This window comes from Delphinus delphis, chromosome 10, assembly GCF_949987515.2.
Source record: "Delphinus delphis chromosome 10, mDelDel1.2, whole genome shotgun sequence".
In the NCBI taxonomy this organism is placed as follows: domain Eukaryota; kingdom Metazoa; phylum Chordata; class Mammalia; order Artiodactyla; family Delphinidae; genus Delphinus; species Delphinus delphis.
The window spans coordinates 78,134,663-78,156,034 of NC_082692.2; the positions used below are offsets into that span (position 1 = coordinate 78,134,663).

General features: G+C 39.6%; 1 protein-coding gene across 2 annotated transcripts in view; it reads left to right on the forward strand.

Annotated features, from left to right (window-relative positions):
* Nucleotides 1–21,372, forward strand: part of ATXN7 (ataxin 7) — a 139,540-nt gene that overhangs the window by 282 nt on the left and 117,886 nt on the right. The gene's annotated exons all lie outside the window — the stretch shown is intronic.

The window sequence follows — 21,372 nt, forward strand, 5'->3', positions numbered from 1 at the left end:
CGTGAGGGTCCCCGCGAAGTTGGCGCCCACGCGCGCCTGGGCGGGTCTTGCCCGCGGACACTTGCGCGGGGCGCGGCCGGCGAGCGAAAAGGCCCCGGGTTCCAGGTGGCGCGGTTCCGGCCCCGGCGGCCGCCCCCTTCCCCTCGGGGCTCGGGCGGGTGCTGGGAAAGGGGGCCCGAGACATTTAGCGAGCTGCGGGCGGAGTTCGCGCAGCTACTGGGAGCCGGCTGCCGGGCGTCCTCCCTGGGCGCTGGAATCCCCATCGATGACCGGGATGGGGTGCTCTTATTTATTTTTCTCTGTGATTTTCAAAAACTGCCCCCATCTTAAGGGGAAGTCGCAAGTGACGGGAGAGGGAGGTGCTCGATGAGAAACGATGCCTAGTGTGTAGAGTTACACATTTCTGGAGCACACTGCTGGTGATACTGGTGTCTTTTCCCAAAAGTCACTTTGATTCAACTTCGATGGGTTTCTCGCAAATGGCAACATTTCGATGGTGAGGGGCGAGAGGAAAAGAGCCGCAGCAGTCCGGCTGATTTGATCTCCAGTGGGATCGATTCAGTGAGCTGCAAGAAGCGGGTCTGAGTTTTCAACCCAGGTTTGATATTCTGTTGAGTTACTTTACAATATTTCTGCCCCCCAGGTACCTCGCTTCTTCATATTAGGGATGAAGCAATTATCGAGTATGGATTTGGTTGTTTCAGTTTCCTTAAGCAAATTGGGTTCATTCTCCCGGTTTTCTCTTAGTTGTAGAGGAAGAGCTGTATATGCAAATGTATGACAGTGAAGGGTGTATCACCTCTAGTGAGAAATCAGTATGCATGGAATTTTATTCGTATATATGAAGTCTAAACTTCAGTAATGCTCTTCAACAGTTCTCTAAAGAGTTAGCACCTTTGACTTTTAGCACAAAGGCAAAAAAAAAATTTTTACCTCGAGTGAATATTTTGAGGTATAACTTGCCCTCCCCCACCGTGGGAAATCTCTCCTGGTTTTGAAAAAATATTGGCCTAAATGCTGACTGTGCATGGGTTTGGGATCCTGTGCATTTTCTTGGTTTAGAGGCAGAGAAGACACTCTAACCAAAAGATGAATTACTTTAAATCTTAAGTACTACATATTGTAAGTTGAAGTGTCAGTTGACTGTCTATCCCAAGTGGCATTTTGGAGGGGATCCTTGTTGCTTAAAAGATAATAGTCAAAAAAAAAAAAGTAATAGTCAAGTGGTGAAAGGGTGTTCTTTTTAAGTTACTTGTTACTTGGCTGTATCATCATAATACTGATTTGGAAACAGTATCTAATGACTTAAAATAATCTTTAATGTTGTTGATGGGAAAGTATCACTGCTCCCTGTAACTTAAATTTTCATGAGGCAGGCTATCCGTCATTCGTAGATGGAGTCCTGGCGAAACGCTTATAAGTTCATTTTGTATTTTGTTGGGCAGTGCCAGGAATTTTCTGAAGTAATAAGACCAAGAGAGATTAAAAAGACTTTAAAGTTTGAGGTATACCTGAAAATAAACATTTCTGAACATTCTTACCTCAAGTGGTGGGAAACACAGCAAAATTTGAGCCTTTCTGAACTTGAAAAAATCTGCTTTGTCAGCCGCATAACTGGCAATTGCATTGACACAGATTTTTTGTACTGAACATTTAAGCACTCTTTTAATTGACTTTTCTCCATCTCATATATAGTGAGAGAACATCTTTTAATAAATCTTACAAGTGGTTTTCTTTTATACAGTTTATTATATATTCACATGTTCATGAATGTTAAAGTAGAAGAGACTCAAGCTCTATGCCATACTAACATTTCTTCCTTTCCTAGGGAAATCTCTGTGAGCAGAAAGAAGTAGCAGATTTTAAACTCTAAGAAAACTGATTTGGACTTTGCACATGTATGACTTTAGGTTTGGTGATTTACTCAAGTCATTATATTTGTTCTTTGAGAGTATGAGAGTCTAGTTAAGGAAGTTTCTTTGAGTATTTATTTAATATTAGCCTCTGAAACTATAAAAGATGATGAGAGCTAGCTCTATGGTCTTTACCTTGGTTCTGTAAAACAGGCATTTCGTAATATGCTTTTAGAGCTAGGATTATTTTGGCGGTCTGTGGCCCTCAAGGAGTCATGAGTGGGCCTCAGGAGATTCCTGCACTCCCTATGGTTGTGACCTAATCTTTTTTGTGTATGTGTATTTTTCTGGGGAGGGGTCTATAGTTTTATAGGAGAGGTCCTGGGCCCCCCTAATAAGAGATATATGTTTTTATTAAATAAAATGGGAGTTAGAATAATTCTTAAGAGAAAAAAAATAAGAAAAAGTATATCTTTGTGCTCAGTACTTGCCTTTTAAAGTTGTCTTAACCTTGTCATGTAGTCTTAAGGGTGCAAAAGCACTGCCATTTTGTTCCCACAGCAAACTGTTGTCTGTCAGTTGATAAGCCATGCATACACATAAAGGGCTTGACATGCTGGCCCTAGGTGCATTGTGGCTGTTTCTCAATTATACTTAAAAATTTAGACCGAATACATTGATGGTCGATAGGCAGAGGCTTGAGCTTGACAACCAGTTCTTGGAGTGAATGGTTCATTCAGTTCCACTCTCTACTGCTCTCCAGCAAAGATTCTGGAAGAAGTGAATTGTATTTTCCTTTCTTTGAACATTGAAGGAAGAGAGGATATTATGAGTGAAGAGAGAGATGAATAAAATGCTCATGGCCATAAAAATAAACTTGCTTCCGGTATTCCTGTGGTCTTTCCCTTTCCCTCTCATTTATTCCTGGTGAGCATTCTTGCCCTTTGCTTTCAAGTTGGAGAGTGGTTAGGAACACAGGCTTTAGACTCGAACCTGGATTTGATTCCCATTTCCTGAGCCAGCCAGCCAGCCTCTCAGAGTCTAGAAAAGATGACCATTAAATGAGATAAGAAAAGCAAAAGGCTTTGCTCAGTCATAGGCCCCTAGTAAGTGCTCAAAGGTGGTAGCCCTTTTGAGGATGGTTTTATCCTTGTCTGTAGAAGGAGATAGCTCATACGTTCTTTCAAAGAGAAAACCTTTAATCATACTCATTCCCACATAAACCTTCTGGGACCATCCTGCTTTCAATTCAGAAAAGCCTTTCACATCTTTCTGGTTATCATGGGTAGGTACCCCAGTATCTATAGGTCCTATTAGACCTGTCTACTGTTCTTAACAATGGGGTTGCATTCTCTGTTAGGCTGGCAGGCTATGTCTAAATCCTGGGTATGTCAGAGCCAAACTAATAAGCATGCACCAAGGTTGAGAGCTGTGAACCATTCAAAAATGACTTGATTTTTATGGCCTAGAACAGAGATCAGCAAACTTTCTGTAAAGGATGAGGTAGTAAATGTTTTCAACTGCGCTGGCCACCCAGGTCCCCGTCACACCGTCCACCTCTGTCAGTGCATGGAGAAAGCAGCCATAGACAAAAGTGAGCTGGCATGGCTGCATGCCAGTAAAACTTTGTGGACACTGATGCTTGAATTTCATATAATTTTTATATGCCATGAAATATTAAAAATTTTTTTTCAACCATTTAAAAATGTTGTGTACAGGCAGCAGCTCATGGTGTGTACAGGCTGAGGCTGGATTTGACCCATACATGGGCCATAGTTTGCTGACCCCCTTGCCGAGAAGACCCGGAAATCCTATAGGTTTATGAAGTCACCAAGCAGCACTCCCCGCAGCCATTTGCCATCTCAAGTATTCAGTGCTTTCGGTATGCAGACTTTATCTAATGCCCCCATCGTCCCCATTAGCATGAGACTCCAGTACAGTTAGTTGTTACTAGTTTTGGTGTGTGGCCTTCCCTTCTTAGCACACGCATTGTACTCACCAGTAAATTATTTATTGCTAAAAATGTTCTCACTTTGCCCAGTTTTCTGTAGAGCTTGATGAGTGAGCCCTGTCCTGTGTGATGGTTTTGAAGGGAATCAGTGCCTTTGGAGCTGTCTTACGCCTCAAGTTCCTGTTACCCTCCCTGTGCCCTGGAAGGGAAGTAATTGATACTAGGCCACAAGCTGCTAAGGAGCCGCTGTTACCTGTATGCAGCCTCCTCCACCCCCCTCTGCATGATGTTTGCTCAAATAAAGCACACAAAGATTCCTCTTGTGTTCTAACCCCTGGAGATTAGCTCCAGGATTGGTGTGTACAGAGCATGTAGATGTATATGTCTGTGTGTAATTTCATCCGGCCGTCACTGAAGCTCTGAGAGTCGCTTCTTCTTCTTTTCACCTTTTCTCTCTCTTGACCCTTTTCTCTTGGCCATTGTATAGGATGCAGATTTGGTGACCTAGTGGTTGCTATAATTGATTATTTTTTACTTCTCTTCCTGCCTTTTAGAATTCTCTACTAATTGCTTGTTTTGCAGCAAATATGTTCTTTTTGGAGTTTAACTTTTCAAAACCACATTATGCTGGAAATAAAACCCACTAATTGGGTGTTTTAGAATTTCCCTCCTCCAAATATAAACCTAATGCAATATCAGAGGCCTGAATTGATACTTTAGATACTTAGTGATAAATTGCAGTTTTAAAGTTCTTGGCCATTTAATCTAAATGTTAGAAATGTAAAGTATGTTATTACGCTTAATATTTAAGGGTTTCCTTCTTTTGAAAAAGGTAAATTTGGTACATATTTTCTGGATGACACGTGGGGCAATATGAATCCAACAAAGTCATGAAATAAAATGCGAAGCCAACATCTAGGAATTTATCTTAAAGAACCAGTCAGTCAAGGGTGCATAGATGTGTGTGCTAGACTCCTCACTACCCTGGTTTTTGTAATAGCAAAACACAGAAAGTAATCTGAATGCCTATTAATAAAGGGTTGATTAAGTCAATTAGAGCCTATCCATACAGTGAAATAAAATACTGTGCAATCTTTAAACAGGATGATGCAAGTTGATATTTATTGGCATGGGAATGATGTTTAGGAGAACAGAGGATAGCATGAGAATATGTTTAATGTGTGATTTTTAAGGTGGATGAAAGCCCTGTGTATAGAAACCTAAAAGCAAGTATCTAGAAGGACGTACACCAAACACTAATAGGAGCTTGTTACCTCTAGGTAATAATATTGTGGATGATCTTTTCTCTTTATGCTTTTTTTTGTTTGTTTATTTGTTTTAGGTAGCATATGCTGCTTTTATAATGAGGAAAAAATGATAAAGTTATTAAAGAATAAACATACTAATGGAAAACATCTCCTATATGTGGCTAAATGAGGCCTCATTCCCCGAGATGACCAATTTCCCTCATGGTCTGTGTTGTATTGAATGAGAAGTGAAATATGCTTTCTCAAATGCCTTTTAAAATGTTTTCTATATTACTAATAAGCAAGAATATTTTCCAGACTCTTCCAACAGGAAAGAAAAAATTCCATACAGGACTAAATAAATATCAGTTTTTAGAAGAAACTCACTGAAAACACAGACGCATAGGCATTGATAAAGAGAGTATGCTGTGCCTCATTTCTTGTTGTGAAGGATTCTTTTCCCCCTGTTGAAATTCTTATAAAACTGTAAGGAATTCATATGTATGGAGGGAGTCCAGGCTAGTGGTTAAAAGCATGAGCTCCAGCACTTCCTGTGTTGCTCTTGTCCAGTTAGAACTCAGTCTCCTCATCTGTAAAATGTGGATAATACCATGCTAAGCTGTTGTGAAGATTAAATGATAAGTGCTTAGCAGAGTGCCAGATACTTAGCAGTATCCAAGGAGGAAGAAGTGGTGGGAGGGGTGAGGGCATAATAATAACAGCAATGATAGTGATAATAGTGCTGATAATGATAATATTAGCTACTAATATTTCCCCTCTTCTACATATAGGTTTGCATGAGGGCAGAGCCTTGTTTGCTGCATTCATCAGCCTAAACCCTCTAACCAGACCAGTTACCTTGACCAAGACAGGTATGTGGTCTAGTTTCACCCAGTCATGCTCCCTTTACCCTGGTATCACTATCAAAAAAAAAAGAAGAAAAAGGAGTGCTCAGGGGCTCACAGGCATAGAGTTGGTGCTCCGTAAATAGTTGTTGAATGGATGGTAACCTAAAGCAAGCATTTTCTCTAGATAGTATGTGGTGAGCTTTTAAAAGAGGGTTTTTCTCATTTTTCAAGTTTATATGGAAGGCGGTTCCAGGCAGAGAAACTGTTAAAGGGAGAATCTGTTTTGAGTTCTCTAGTTTTTAAACTAAGTTTTTAGACAAAGCAATTTTGCTTCATTTTTCTTCTCTTAGCCAGTTACCTTCAATTCCAGCTCAACCCTGTTTGTACCTGCATCCTTGTGGTATAACTATGATAACTGGAGAAAATTTTCACTTTATTTTCACCTAAGTTAGCTGGGCTTTGGAGTATGTTCTACCTCCTGCCTAAACCTCTGTGTTCTGACTGAGGTACATTTCATTGTTTCTGTGGAATTAGAAGCATTGACCTGGCTGTAAAGAATGAGAAGTGTAACCACATCTGCCTGTGACCGTTATTTGGAAACACTGGAGCGTTGAGTTCCTTCCTAGGAAACTTTAGGAAATGCATGGAATAAAAGAATGTAGATATATTATGATAATTCATGAAGCACATCTATCAGTTATCTATTGCTGAGTAATAATAACCCTCTCCAAAATTTTGTGGCTTAAAACAGTGATCATTTTTTTGCTTACAGTTAGGGCAGGGCAGTTCTTCCACAGGTCTTGAGATCAAATTCTGAGATCAAATTCTAAAAGTTAAGGAAAGTTAATCTCTATACCAGTGCTTCTTAAACCCCTTGCTAAAGACACTTGCATGGGGCAGGGAGAGAGAGTGAGAAGTGGGAGGAAGCAGATCTTTAACAATCTCGAAAGAACAATCCATTATCTTAAAATTCGACATGAATTTTGTATTCTACTCCATGATGCATGCCTTTGTTTTACCATAAAATTAAGTCTAAATTACTTGCCAATCAAATTACATTTTATCTCCCAAATCTCTGAGAAAATTGCATCTTCTAGACTCAAAATAATGACTAATCAGCTAAAGGTCTTCGGTTGTAAGCAACAGAAACTAAATCTGGCCACTTTAAGTGAGAAAGGAGGTTGCTGGAAGGATGTGGTGTAGCTCTCAGCATTGACAATAGAGCTGAAGAACCAGACCTCAGAATGGATCAGATCCAGAGCAGCTTCAGGGATCCACGTAGCGGGACTCGGTGGAGAGTGTCCTCGGCGTGCCGGACTTCATAACTTCTCCAATTGTTTTTAACCCCTCTCTCTACTGAGTGTGTCTCTCTCAGGCTCAGACTGTGTGCTGGCAGGTGCCTTGGTTCCTGCCTCACCAAGAAAGTACCTTTTGGGGCGATTATCATTCCTCAGCAGGGGGGAGTGGACGCAGGGCTGGTAAAACCAAAGACGTCCACGGTCTAAACATTTGTGGGCCTCTGTGTGTGCGTTACTTTGTGCATTATCTATCACATTTAATACTTGCAACACTTCTTTCCCTCCCAATCCTACATGCCTCTTAAACCCCAGTTTGAGACACAATCTTGTGGTTCCACACCACCTATTTCCATTTCAGCTAATCTTACCACTGTAAGTGCAGTAACATATTTATCCATTTCTTATGTGGTAATCTTTTATAAAACAGTATGCATTTCCCTGATATTTTAGAAGAAAAGCACATGGACTGTAATTTAACCATTTTTTGGTAACAGAGTCCCTGTGAAGAACATTTTTACCCAATGCACAGTGATCCCTTCAGGACACAGTGAGATAAATACTGTTGTTGGCCTCTGCACTAAATGTCCCAAACTGCCCTGCGTTTGTTTCTGTCTCTTGAAATGTCTAGCTGCTTTCATTGTATTCTTGCTGATACCTTAAAATAAACATTTTAGACCTTCTAGCTTATAAGCTGAAGGGACAATCTATGTTTATATAGCCTTTAGAGTATAAGTTAAACCATGCTTCAATCAGTAAAATGTGCAAATACAATGTGATTTTATTCAGAGCATTTTCACATATTTTCCTGTTTTATACTCTCATCTTTTGAAGTCAGAGAAGAGCATATTTCCCCCTGTTTTTTAGCTGAGAATATGGTTTAGAAAAGGTAAGCAGTTACCCTTGCAGCATATGACTGTTGGCAGGAGAACCCCTGGGTACTTTGACTACCCATGCCTTTGCTGAGGGCAGTTCTAGAATGGTGGTTTACCAATTGCAGAAGCCCCTTATCCGGTTACTCAAGGTCCCACACTGAATTAGAGATGCGTGAACCTACGATTAACCTCTTACTGTGGGCACATTGGTGTGTAATGGAGGTATCTAATGGTTTCCTTGGTCATTTGCAGCCGCTTTTGTTTACTGTTGCTTTGGAGTCCCAGCGTCTTTTTATTTCCCCACAGATAACCAGTTGAGAAGCCGCTGATTTACCCCACCTCATCTTCCCATGATTAGCTGGTTTTGAAGTACCTCTTGGAGCCCTTTAGTCTGGCCTTTTTTTACTTCCCCAGGATGTAATTACCACCTTTGGTGTAGTCACTTGTCCTCCCAACCCCTGGACTCTTCTTTTAAATGGTCTGCCCTGTTTTCTGCTCTTCAGGTCCATCACTACAAGAGATTTCGAGAGGAGCACTTGACGGACGCTTTTGTTTAATTAAGTCTCCAGACAGTGTTCTGTTAACAATAGGGTTGTATGTTAGGCCTTTTCCGCCTCAGTTTTAAAGTTTCATTGTCGTCTGAACCATCAACATGATCATAATGGCAATATGGTGGTTCTTGTTTGGCCATAGAGACGTCACAAGACTTTTCTGTAGCTTTAGAACCTCATTTTAGCATTTAACACTAGTTTTTAAATTATCTCTCTTTCTCTAATTTGTTTCAGGCACTGATTTCTACAGCTTTTAAACATGTTCTGTTAACAACAGTAGTCAAAAATCTAATTTTCTCATGGTCTCTTGCATTTCTAATTTGTATTATGGTCTCATTTTTGCAGACATTTTGAACCTTTAGGATCCTTGAACTTAATCGTGAAGAGTGCTAACACAGTTCTGTATTGAAAAATGCATACTTTTCATTGCTTTGTATTTTATTCACTTTTTTATCCTTAAGTTTTAAAGTACTGAACACAAAAGGAGATTAAATATCTCCTCTTAGCTGCTCTTAAGAGGAGATATTTAAGACTCTAGTCTCTGCTCCCTGTACTCCTCACCCTGTTGATTATTATTGTTCTGGTAGTTATAACTATAAATCGAAGTTGGAAAAGAGACCATTTGCCATTACATTAGGACAGTTTAAATGGAGTCACTTGTTCAAATTTACTAGCTTCCTGAAGCTAGTAAAGATGTTTATGGTTTCCAAGATTCCTTGTTAATTTATTTCAACACAAGACAGTGAATAATACATGTTTAGCTATTATAGATAACGAGAAAGGTAGCTCCTAGAAAGCTAGTACATATTCCAGCTTTCTGTTTAAAACTATAAATGGCACTGAATTGAAAAATCAGTTGTCATAGTAAACAGCAGTGATGATGTCGTAGTAGGCAGGTTTCTGAGTGTGTCTGTTGCTTTAGCTGACTGCCAGCAACGATTAGCTTTCTTTTCCAGAGAGCTGGTGTCAAGTGTTAATCAGCTATAGACTGGAAAGTTTTTACTGGCTAACATTTGTGGTGCAAGAAACACCAGTCTGTGTTTTATCTGTAGTCTCTTAGACATATCATTGCATATGATATCATGCATATGATATTGCGTGGTATTCTTACAAAAAGAAACAGTTCCATTTTTCGTCTGTATTAGGAGTGCTTCAGAGTATGAAAATAGTGAATTTTGACCTTGAAGAGTCTAAATTATCTCAGTTAAGGTTGTGATGTGTCCCAGAAAAAATTTACACATTAAACCCAGTTCATCATTCTTGTTTTTTACATTTAGAGTAGTTTCTTAAATTGAAAACATAGTTCATAAAAAGTAGTATTGAAAATCTTAAAATACACAAAAGCTAAGAAATGTAACTTGGATTTTGAGTTTCAAGAATTACATAAACTTGGTTCTTACAGAAAGCTGAAATTCCAGAATGCTTATAGGGTTTTTGTTTAATAATTTTTCCCTGATTTGCATAAGTCAGAGGTGTTTGTAGAAAATTTGGAAAATTTCACAAATACACAGAAGGAAATAAAAGTTACTCATACTTCTACTACCTAGAGATACCACTATTAACATTTCATGTATGTCCACCTAGCTGCTTATAGAGTTTGCCAATAAAATATCCTTTGAAATGAACACTTAAGGGTAACAAGTGTTAGAAATGGATACACTACAGTGAGAACCAAGTTTTGTTAATCCCACTGCTTCTCAATGTTTCCTTCAGGCTGAAGAGAGAGGCCTCCCCCCTGGGGTGGGACATGAGAGCTATCTCGCTCTTTGGCCAGCTTTCCCTGAAGTGTAGCAGAGCATCTTTTCTGCAGACTGTAGTGTATCTGCCTGTCTTTATCTTAGCAACTCTTGCTGTCAGCTCTGAATGCCTGCTGGTTGCAGAGGGAGACATTTGGAGTCTTTGTTGGAGTGGCTTGTTGACATAAGCCCCATGGATTCTTATCAACCTCCTAGAAGGATTCTTCCAATCAGCTCTTGATTGATCAGAAGAATGCCCCAATATTCAGAAATATAGTAACCTCCAGGGTAGTCGTGCCAAGTGAAAGCAAGGTGGAGTGTTTAGAGACTCCCAGGTGATTTCAATTAACATCTAACCTCAAATCCAGTTGCCTTGGTAAAAAAATCTGAAGGAGCTCAGAGCAGATTATGGTATAAGCATATGCCAGTCCTTGCCATTGGAAAAGTGCTAATCTGGTCAGCTGTGTTAAAGAGACAAGCGAGGCTGAACAAAGCAGAATTTCTCATCCGGTTCATCTTTTGCCTAGTGCAGACGTACCCTGTGAAAGAGAGAAAGAAGGAAAGGTCACAGGCAGGTGGCTAGTAATACAAGATGGTTGGCTTTTCTTTCTGTGTGCCTTGGCTAGTGGTAAGCAGATCCTCAGGTCTGAGAAAATAGCAAAGTGAAGTGACACACAGGACAACTTCCCCAGGCAGTGATACAACTTCTGGGTATTCAGTGTGAAAATACAGTGCTGACTTTGATTCCAAAGCTCTCAGGGAGAGGAAACCCAGGGAGAAATAGGAGGAGGTGGCATCTCTTTGTAAACATTTTATTTTTCACATGTAGCAGACTCCTGCCTAGAGAATTGTTAAGTGTCAGCCCCTCCATTCTGCCAGCTGTTTTTCAAGAGTGCCCTCTCATGTTCTCTTGAACTGACCAGTTTAAAAGGTGTCACTTCTGCCTGAGAAACCTAAGAGCTTACATGCAGTGCTTGGTGTGAAGGAATTGCTCTGGAAAATGAATAACCTTTGTGATAACTGCTCACATGCAAAGGAGGGAGACTGCTGGTTTTACAAGTCTATGGTTTGAATTCTTAGTTCTGGCTGGAAACAGAGTCCAACTCTGATGGTTCAGGACTTTAATGAAGGGGTTATTTTCAGAGAGTGGGCAGAGTTAAGGGTGACATGGGGTTCCTGTCACCCAGAAACTAACAGCAATGGGAAGCTGTTATCACTGCTAGGTCCAAAGGAGCAAAGAGAAGAAATAGCATTCATTCCTGGAGTCCAAAGAGAGAGCTAGAGCCAAAGAGGAGGGGCTGTCTGACAGGCGCAATAGCCCTGGAGGGATTCAGCCACTGCCAGAAAATGCAGCCCAGACCGGGGAGAGAATAAAGAAGCAAAACTCCCCTCCTCCACTTTCTTTCCTCCCTCTTTGATCTCCTTCCAGTGCCTTCTATTGGCCAGACCCACCTGGAAGCCTGACTGCATGAACCTAGTGATGCTACCCATAGAGGTCAGCCTCTGGGGCACAGAGCAGGGCCAGAATGGTGGAAAATTGGTCTGGGGATGGAAAAAGGATCAAACAGAAAATTACTAGCACACCCTAGTAGCATATTCATAATCCCAGTTTCATCATTTTATCTTATCATCCTCATCTCCTGAAATCCCAAAATAAACCCTCAAGTATATGAGCTATTGGTTATGACTCAGTTCTGTCTTCTAATATAAGTAGCCTAAACAGTTACCCTACCCTTATCAGAGTTATTAAATATTCAAAGAGAGAATCTGAACAATTCTCAGAAGAATTGGAAAATCACTGAAAGACCTTCTGTTGGGGCATTTTGTTGTTGGTTAAAATTAAACTAAGATTAGAAAAAATGCATGCGAACTGTACAAGTGATTTATCCTAAAATATGAAAATTGTAATTTCAGTCACACATTGGTGAGATGGGTTTTTGTTGTTAAAATTAAGCTGCAAAAGGAAAGCAGAACTTTTTTTTTTTTAATCCTTGCCAATTATCCCTTCAGATCTATTTCACTAAGGTAGGGTGAAGATTCTTACTCAGGCAATCTAGAAATAGAAGAAGAGATTTTTAGCTGTTAAAAGAGGATATGTTTCAGTCCATAACTATTGAGTATTTGGCTTTGAGAGATGGAAAAATAAATAAGATATTTACTCTGCTTTCCAGAAACTTATGACCAAACAGTGAAAAGAGGTTCACACCCATCTATAATAATCAGCAATAGGAACTTTAATAGAAGCATCAGCTGTGGACTTAGAAAGAGGGAGAAGTGGTTTGTCTTTCCCAAAGATTCTTTCATATGGCTCATAAATATTTATCAAAAGTATACTTGCTGTGTCCTAGAAGTACAGACGATGAAAAGATACCAAATGGCCCTGACCTCAGGGAGCTGGGGTCAGAATAAGCATTTTACTACTGTTTCATCAAGGGCAGCCAATCATTTGATGCCTTACCATTGCCTCAGTGATGGATGACATCGAGAATCCTTACCATATTCCTCCGTGGTCCTCTGATCTGGCCCCACCTACCTGTCCAGCCTCCTCAGGTGCTCTGGCTTCTTAGTTCCTCGAATGTGACATGCTTTCTTAGAGTCTCTTCACTTGAGTTTCCCTTGCCTGGAGAGCCTGCTGCCACCCTCATCTCTGAACACCTCTTCTGTCTCCTGGACCCTCCTGATCCCAGTTTAAATGCCACCTCTTCATAGAAGCCTTCCCAACCTTCCAGACAAATTCCACGGATCTTGTTACTTTCTGTCAAACCCATATGTATTCAGGTACCCTGCTTTTACTCCTTCAAGCACCTTTCCACTTATTTGTGTAAAGTTTCGATGGCTGTCTTCCTTAGCAGAATGTAAGCAGCATGAGAGCAAGGTACCTGTCTGTCTGTTTCACAGTTATGTCCTTAAGTGCCAAGCATGGTTCTCAATAAAGAGTTGTAGAAGGAAGGAAAAAACTGGTTTCAAGCCCTGGCCCCTACCACTCACCAGCTCTGCGACCTTTGTTATTTCACCACTTGGAGACTCAATTTCTTATCTGTAGAATGGGGATAATGGTGATAATGGCACTTAGTATGTGCTAGGCACTGTGCTTTATTGGTCTTATCTCCTTCATTAATTCTCATCGGGAGAGGTGAACTGATTTGCTTGAGGTCACATAGTTTGTTAAGTAGAAAACAGGATTTAAATCCTGATCTAATTCCAAAAACTGATTGCTCTTCTCCAGGCCTGTGATTGTCCTGGGGGTAAATCCAGGAGGGGAGAAGGTCCTTGATACGGGGTAGTATGGATGCCCAGGTTGGGAATGTTAACATGAATGAGGAGGCCAGCTGGAGATCTCTTAAACCAGTTTTAGGGAATCAGTGTGTGTGATTAACTCCATTTAGATGGAGAGGTAATGACTTGAGCCCTGAAGAAGCTAGCTGCATCTAGAAGTGGCCTGTAGTGTGAACGCCCTGAGGCAATCACTGGGGCCAAAGAGTGAAGCGCCTTGCAAACTGAGCCAGGGAGTTGCTACTTTCTGTGAAATGCTGTAGGGGAGACCTCAATGGGTTTTATTTATTGAAAATATTTTGGAAGTAGGAAGTCTCGGTTTGGAGTCCCTTTGCGGGCAGAAGTGTCCAAAGCCCTCTCAGTTTGCATCTCTGTAGCAAAGGATACATTTTAGCTGATTCTTTCATTCCACTGTAGCACCCAGTTCAACAGTGTTTGAAAAGGAAGCACCAGTGTGAGGTAAGGGACGGATGTTTATGTTCAGTTGTTTGATATAATTCTGTTATTGTTGCTTATGGTTTTTCTGTAAGAGTATGCCTAGCCCAGATGGGTGGCACCTGTGCACAAGTTACTTCACCTCTCTAGCTTCAGTTTCTCATTTGGAAATTAGGGACAATTAAAATATCTATTTCATAGGCCTGGCGTGCTGCATGCACATAGTGTCTGGCACAAAATAAGCTTTCAGGCATTGTTAGCTGTTATCGTTGTTAATATTTCCTGTCCATTCTGGTCCGTGCCTCTTGAATGAATGGGCATCGTTTACTTATCAAAGACAGGTTGACTGGGGCATAGGAATTGACTTTTTTTTTTTTAAAGATCATGATTTTAGGGTTTACAAAGATAGTAAAAGTGGCAATGAAAAAAAGGCAATGGCACACCCTAGTTGGACAGTCCTAGTGTTTCCTAGATGTGATTATGATGAAACGTAAAGCGTGAACACAGGCTAATTCTTACAGAATCCATAGTGTGGGCTGGGGCTTTGCTTTCCATGCATTCTCCCTGATTATAGATTGATTATATCTATTTTATATAGATTGATTATATCTATTTTACAGATAGGAAGTTATGATCTTTTCTAAGATGTTATAAGACAACTCTGGAAGTAGACGCTAAACCACGTGCTTCTCCAAACCGTTTTGTGCCTTCAGCATTGTCAAGGCCTGACTTACCTTCCAACAACTTCAACAACTCTGCTGGGAGGGCAAAATGGGAACAGAGCTAATTTCTTTTGAATCTGTAGGATTAATTGGAAGCACTAGGCATAGTGTGCTGTCTAGTGCACAGAAGAGTCTCAAGAAATGTTTACTGAATATAAATCTTAATCAGATTGAGTGAGAAAAAGATGACAGAAAATCAGTATTAGGTGCTGGCTCCAGCCTATTTTCTATTTAAAAAAAGGCGGGGGGTGAGGTCACTAACTATTTTACTAGCATAGTCTGTTTACACAGACTAATGGCTGGCGTCTGAGGTGAAGAATTTTCCTGTGTGTGTTGCATGTGCTTAACTCCATTCTGTGCTGTTCAGTTATCTGTGGAAATCTGTTTGTTTCCCATTAGGAAACCCCTGATGCCCAGGAAGCTCCTAGCTCTGTCCTTATGTTGGGCTGATTAGTTTAGTCTCAGTTAAGATAAACTATGTGTAACCTTAAAATATTCAGACCATAAATAGGAAGGTGTAGCTGCTGTCATTGGTCATCATCAATGTATTTCATAGATAGATCTGACTGATATTTCTATTTTCCTTTAACTCAGGTAATTAAGAGCTGACATAAAGGAAGTACCATATAATGGTAATGGGAGGGAGGGAGAGAAAAGAGGAGACCTTCTTGCATTTAAAAAAAAAAAGTTCATTCTGTTTCTCCACTGCCCCCCCCCCAGCCCAGCCCCGCCCCGGAACTTTCTTTGCAATAAGGCATTTATTGTCATGTCAAACCTGAAAGTTTGGCCAGTCAGATGGTAGTTTGATTACTAAGCATCCTCTTCATGATTTAGCATGTTATACCACAAAGTGAAGATACTTAATGGGATAATTGTGTTGATTTACTATGCAAGTAGTTCATACAGAAATTTAAAAGTGTCAAACATTAAAAGACTTTGATAAGCCCCAATTCCCAGATCTTGGTTTCTAATACCATTTCCAATAAAAGGAACAACGACACGTGACTTAATTCTATGGCTGGGGCAGGGAATAAGCAAGATGAGCCTGGAGGGTATTCTGATGCCAGAAAGCAAGAAAGTGATGAAACAAAACACACATACATAACACACAATGAATGATGAGGTAGTCAAAGGGACACAGGAGCCTGAAAGAGTGCCCAGTGGTCACAGCTGGGATGATTTAACTAAATAATGTAGTTTTAAATTATAACCCAAGATATAAAATAAATATAAAATATATAATGTACCTATAATAAATACTAATAAAATATATATAACCAATATGTAATATATATATAGCAAAATAATAATGTAAAGCACATACCCCTGAGTCCATACTGATACAAATAAATGATTGAATAAGTAAAGCAAATTAGAACAGATAAATTTTCTGTGTGGAAGAATTCCAAACGATTTTTGTCGATAATCCCCTGAAAGGAAGTGTAACATAACTGCCCATCCCTTAAATGTGGGCCTTGCACAGTCACTTCCTTCCCCAGAGTACAGTATGGAAAGAGGAGGGAGAACCTTTACAGGGGAGAAACCTGACAGACACTACCTCAGCCAGTTGATCAAGTTAACAACAGTGACAAATGTACACTTGACATGACATAACAAGGGTGGCACTTGAGCTTTGTGGTCTTCCTCCCCCAATCCAAGAATCTCATTATAATCCTGAGAAAAACATTGGACAAACAATTCAACACTTTCTCAACAGTACTCCTCAAAACTGTTGTCAAGGTTATCAAAAAAGGAAAGTCTGAGAAACTGTCACGTTCTAGAGGAGGAGAAGGGAGACATGACAACTAAATGTAATGTGATATGGATGGGATCCTGGAGTGGAAAAAGGACATTAGGCAAGAACTAAGGAAATCTGAATAAAGTATGGACTTCAGTTAATAGTAATGTGTCAGTATTGGTTCATTAGTTATGACAAATGTGGCACACTAAGAGGTGAACCATAGAGGAAGTGGGGTGGGGTGTATAGGGACTCTGTTTAATCTTTACAACTTCTCTGTAAACTTAAAATCATTCTAAAATTAAAAGTTTATTTAAAAAAAAAGACTGTGGCAAAGATTAATCTATAGTTCAAGTTTAATTTTCATCATGCTGGGAGCCTGAAGTAAATAAAACAGCCCATGGTGTTCTAGGCTGATTATGGTGTAAAGTGGGGCAACTTCCTTGCTGTTGTCTTGTAAAGCCATGACAGTTTGTTTGCAGAATCAGAGAATGCAGTATTTCTAAATGTTCTCTTGTGGAATTTCCTACTGGCATGACTTTCTTCCCCCTTTGCTTCTGCCCAGTAGCAGTCCCTTGAGTGGCATTTGCTGTCCTAGTTAATCAGAGGGTAGGAGAAATGAAAAACTCTCCTCTTCCCCCTCCTACGAAGTTTCAATGGGCACTGGAAATGTAGGTCAAATTGCATCACTGTAAGGAAGGTACTTATGAAGTGCTGCCAGCCTCTCTTTAGATTCCGAGTCATGATGAACCAGTGTTGAGCCAGCTTAGGTGTGAGATACAGGGAATCGGGGAGTCATGTTTTTGATGTAGTCCCAGAATGTTACATTTTAGTCAGTGATAAAAAGATCTCTGTCTAAAGCCCTAGTGAAAATAACTTACACTGGCTTTAATTTGCATCTCCCAGCTTCTGGAATTCTTTTTGTCTCATTTATTATTGGCACATTGCAGCAATTTATATTAATTTAGCCAGAGAGATGTTTGAATTGTAGAAATGATTGCCATGTGTACATAAGAAAATAAATCTCATATTTGATAATCACATAAGTCTAATGCATTTTGCAAATTGCATATAATCATATGCTCATTGGGATCTTGATATCACAAATAGGTTGTTATATTTAAAGTATACTATTTCATGGCTCTTTATTTTTTTAATGGCAGAATCTTGCAGATTTTAAAATAAGTCTTTAAATACATGCTCTTAGTTTTTACATATTGTATACCTCCTGCCCTTTGTAAGACATCCAGATGTTGGCTGCCAGAGTGGTCCATGTTACATTGTCCTGAACAGTATGTATCCTGACAGCAAAACCAATTCTAAAACCTACTCCATTTTCACTCTCTCCTTGCCTCTGTCAAGATAATTGGTAGTTCATTTGTATACAAAATGGAAAATCAGATGATAAAATATATTTGCATAGGCTTGGGTATTATTTATAATCTTATAGGATGAATAAATTATTCTGTGAAATATATTTATAATCCAACATTTAGCTGTTTCTTTAACTTTGAAATAATTCAAGATTCACAGGAAATTGTGAAGATAGTACAGAGAGGTCCTGGTTGCTCTTCACCTAGTTTCTCCCATTGATTACATCTTACCTAACTATAGCACAGTAGCAAAGCCAGGAAATTGACATTGGTATATAAGGTATGGGTATAGTTCTGTGTTAGTTTATCTCATCTGTCGATGCATGTAACCACTACAGTAATCAAGGTGCAGAACTATTCCATCGCTGCAAAAATCTCCCCTGTGCTGCTTCTTCTGAGGCACAGTCATTCCTGTTACCCTCACAGTCTCTAACTCCTGGCAACCACTAATCTGTTCTCCAACTCTATAATTTTGTAGTTTTGGGAATGTTACATAAATGTGATCTTTTGAGATTGGCTTTTTCACTGAGTATTTTTAAAAAACTTTTATTTTAAAAATAATATTTATGTTAAACATTTTTAAGGAATATTTATTTTTAAAAGAAGTTATCATCCAGAGTTTGATTCACGAATTTTCAAACCTGTATTTTTCTGGCTTGGGTGTTGTATACTCTGTGTTGCTATATTTGAACAGCAGCAGAAGTCGTATGTGCCGACGTAATAGCTGATCATAGCATTAACCTTATTGCCTGCCGTTAAGGATGATACGGAGAAGTTAAAGGGAAAATTACTCCGGGAGAAGCCAATTTCATCAACAAAGTAAATATTACAATTGATTACTGAGCAGGAGTAAGAAGTCCAAATATATACTTTAATTGTACCAAATACAGTAACTGACCCACATTCGTGTTCCATTTCATCCTGAAAGAACTCTTTAAAGAAGAGAGACTTTTTGGAACAGGATATTTAAATGAACAACAATTGAAATATTTACATTAATTAGCTAATGTAAAGATCGTGTCACAGAATTGCTATATGTGGTTATTGTGAAATATCACCATAAGAAAGCCAGTATCTTTATCGTGTTAATGAGATTCTTTGGAAATGGAGTCCTGTGTGTAAATGAAGGCTGGGAACAAACAGCCTCCAAAGGAACAAATCTTCCTCAGAATCCGGTGTGTTGTTTTTGAACAAAATATTAAAAATACTCTGCGAGCTGTAGGAGGGCGCCTTAGTGTTTGGCTACAAATAATGGTACCATGGCTCTAGGGAATCCCATGTGGCCAGACCTACAGAATTGTAATTGAGCAAATAGAAGGTGGGTCCCAAGGCACCATTCTGAGCTCACTGGTGGTGAAGGTGAAGGAGTGAGCCCTGCTCCTCGGCTTGCCCAGAGTTCCTGTTCCTGCACAGATTTTTTTTTTTTTTTTTTTTTTTTTTTTTTTTTTGCGGTACGTGGGCCTCTCACTGTTGTGGCCTCTCCCGTTGAGGAGCACAGGCTCCAGATGCGCAGGCCCAGCGGCCATGGCTCACAGGCCCAGCCGCTCCGCGGCATGTGGGATCTTTCCGGACCGGGGCACGAACCCGCGTCCCCTGCATCGGCAGGCGGACTCTCAACCACTGCGCCACCAGGGAAGCCCCCTGCACAGATTTTTACAGATGGGATGTAAAAACTGGTGTTTGATCTCCATTTGACTCTAGCTCCTGACGTTTTAGACAGTCTTCCTCCCAGACAGGAAAATATTCTTTGTAATTAAAATCAGCCTCTATTTACTGACAACATTTTACTTTTTTTTTTCTTCAAGTAGCATTTGACCCTACTTAAAGTAGCTATTGGTATGGAGGAGAAGGGAAACAATCATTTATCGATCATCGAACGTATGCCAGCCACTGTACTGTGTATGTACATTTACACATGTAATTATAGTATTGAAAAATTGCATTAATGATACTCATTAAGTGATGGGTCTGAAATAAATAGCATACTAAGTAACTCTTCATAGCAAATAAGCCATTTTTCTTGGTCAGGTATACCTAAGAGGCCTGTGGCCCAAAACACTATCTATCTATATCTATATAGATATATATACACACACACACATTATATAGAGATAATTTAAAGAATATATATCAATTAATCAACTTGTATATTTATACAATGTGTGAAGTGATACAGGATTTAAAGATATAAGATCTACCCCTCCTTTTAGCAGCTTTCTATCCAAATGAGGAAAATAATTTATAGGTACAAGAAAAAGCAACTAACTACGGGAGTGAACTACTTAACCTGTCAATGCAATGTGTATAAGGCAATCCATAATTAATTACTAAGTAAATCAGATTGTAAATGCTATAAATATTCAGAGGAGGAAATGATTATTGATCTCTTACCCTTAATTTTTGTCACCTGTAACATGCAGATAATACCTACCTCATAATGAGAAATGAATAAAATAGGTATGTATTTCCTATTAGTACACTTTCAATCAATTATAGCTGTGCCATTGATAATGAAAATTATGATGATATAGTAACAACAATAATACTGTATTAGTGTACGTTGACTGCTGTCACTACCCAAAACCTCAGTAGCTTAACACAATACATGTTTACGTGTCACTCAAGTCACAGCTCAGTGTGGGTTGGCAAGGAGGCTCTTGCTTCACCCAGTCATTCAAGGGTGAAATTTTGTGACTTTGCTCATCACCTCTAGGTGCTTGGAGCCTTCTCCATTTGACCAGTAGAGGGTATGAGAGATTGAGGATCAAGACAAGGAGGTTTGTCTGGGCCAAACCTAGAAGTGGCCCCAAACATTTCTGTTCATGTTTTAGGACTCAGTCATATGGTTACACCTTACTAGAACAAATACTGGGAAATTTAGTCTAATTGTGTGCTCAGGAAGAGGAGAATTTGGATATAGGTGAGCATTGGCAGTCTATACAAATAATAATTAGAAAGGCTTAATAGAAGAGGAGGGATTTTTCCTGGATCTTTTAGAGAAGAAAGTGAGATTTGTAATAGGTTACTCAGCCTGCCTTTAGGTGGCATTATTTCAAGAGGAAGGATAGAAGAACTTAAAAAGCCTGCAAGCATTGTTAATAAAAATTACACATTTGTCCCACTAGCCACTGCCTTTACTGTAAGCCATTTGGTAATGACCTTGGGCATGCCATCTAACTACTATAGACCTCCATTTCCTCACTTATAAATATTCTTCATAGGGATGTGGTGAAGTTTAAACAAGACTGGGCATACAAAGTGCTTAGCACAGGGTCTGGCCCAGAGTAAACATTCAGTAAGAGTTATTATTACTGATAATGTTAATATGTATGGCCCTAGAGCTAAATACTTGCTAACTGTTCATTTATTTGTCATCTTTCCTAAAGGACTACTTAGAGTAGCAATGACTTGACTGAGTATATTTCTATGAATTTTAGAATTCCATAACCCCAGTTCAGTAATAAGAGATTAGTGT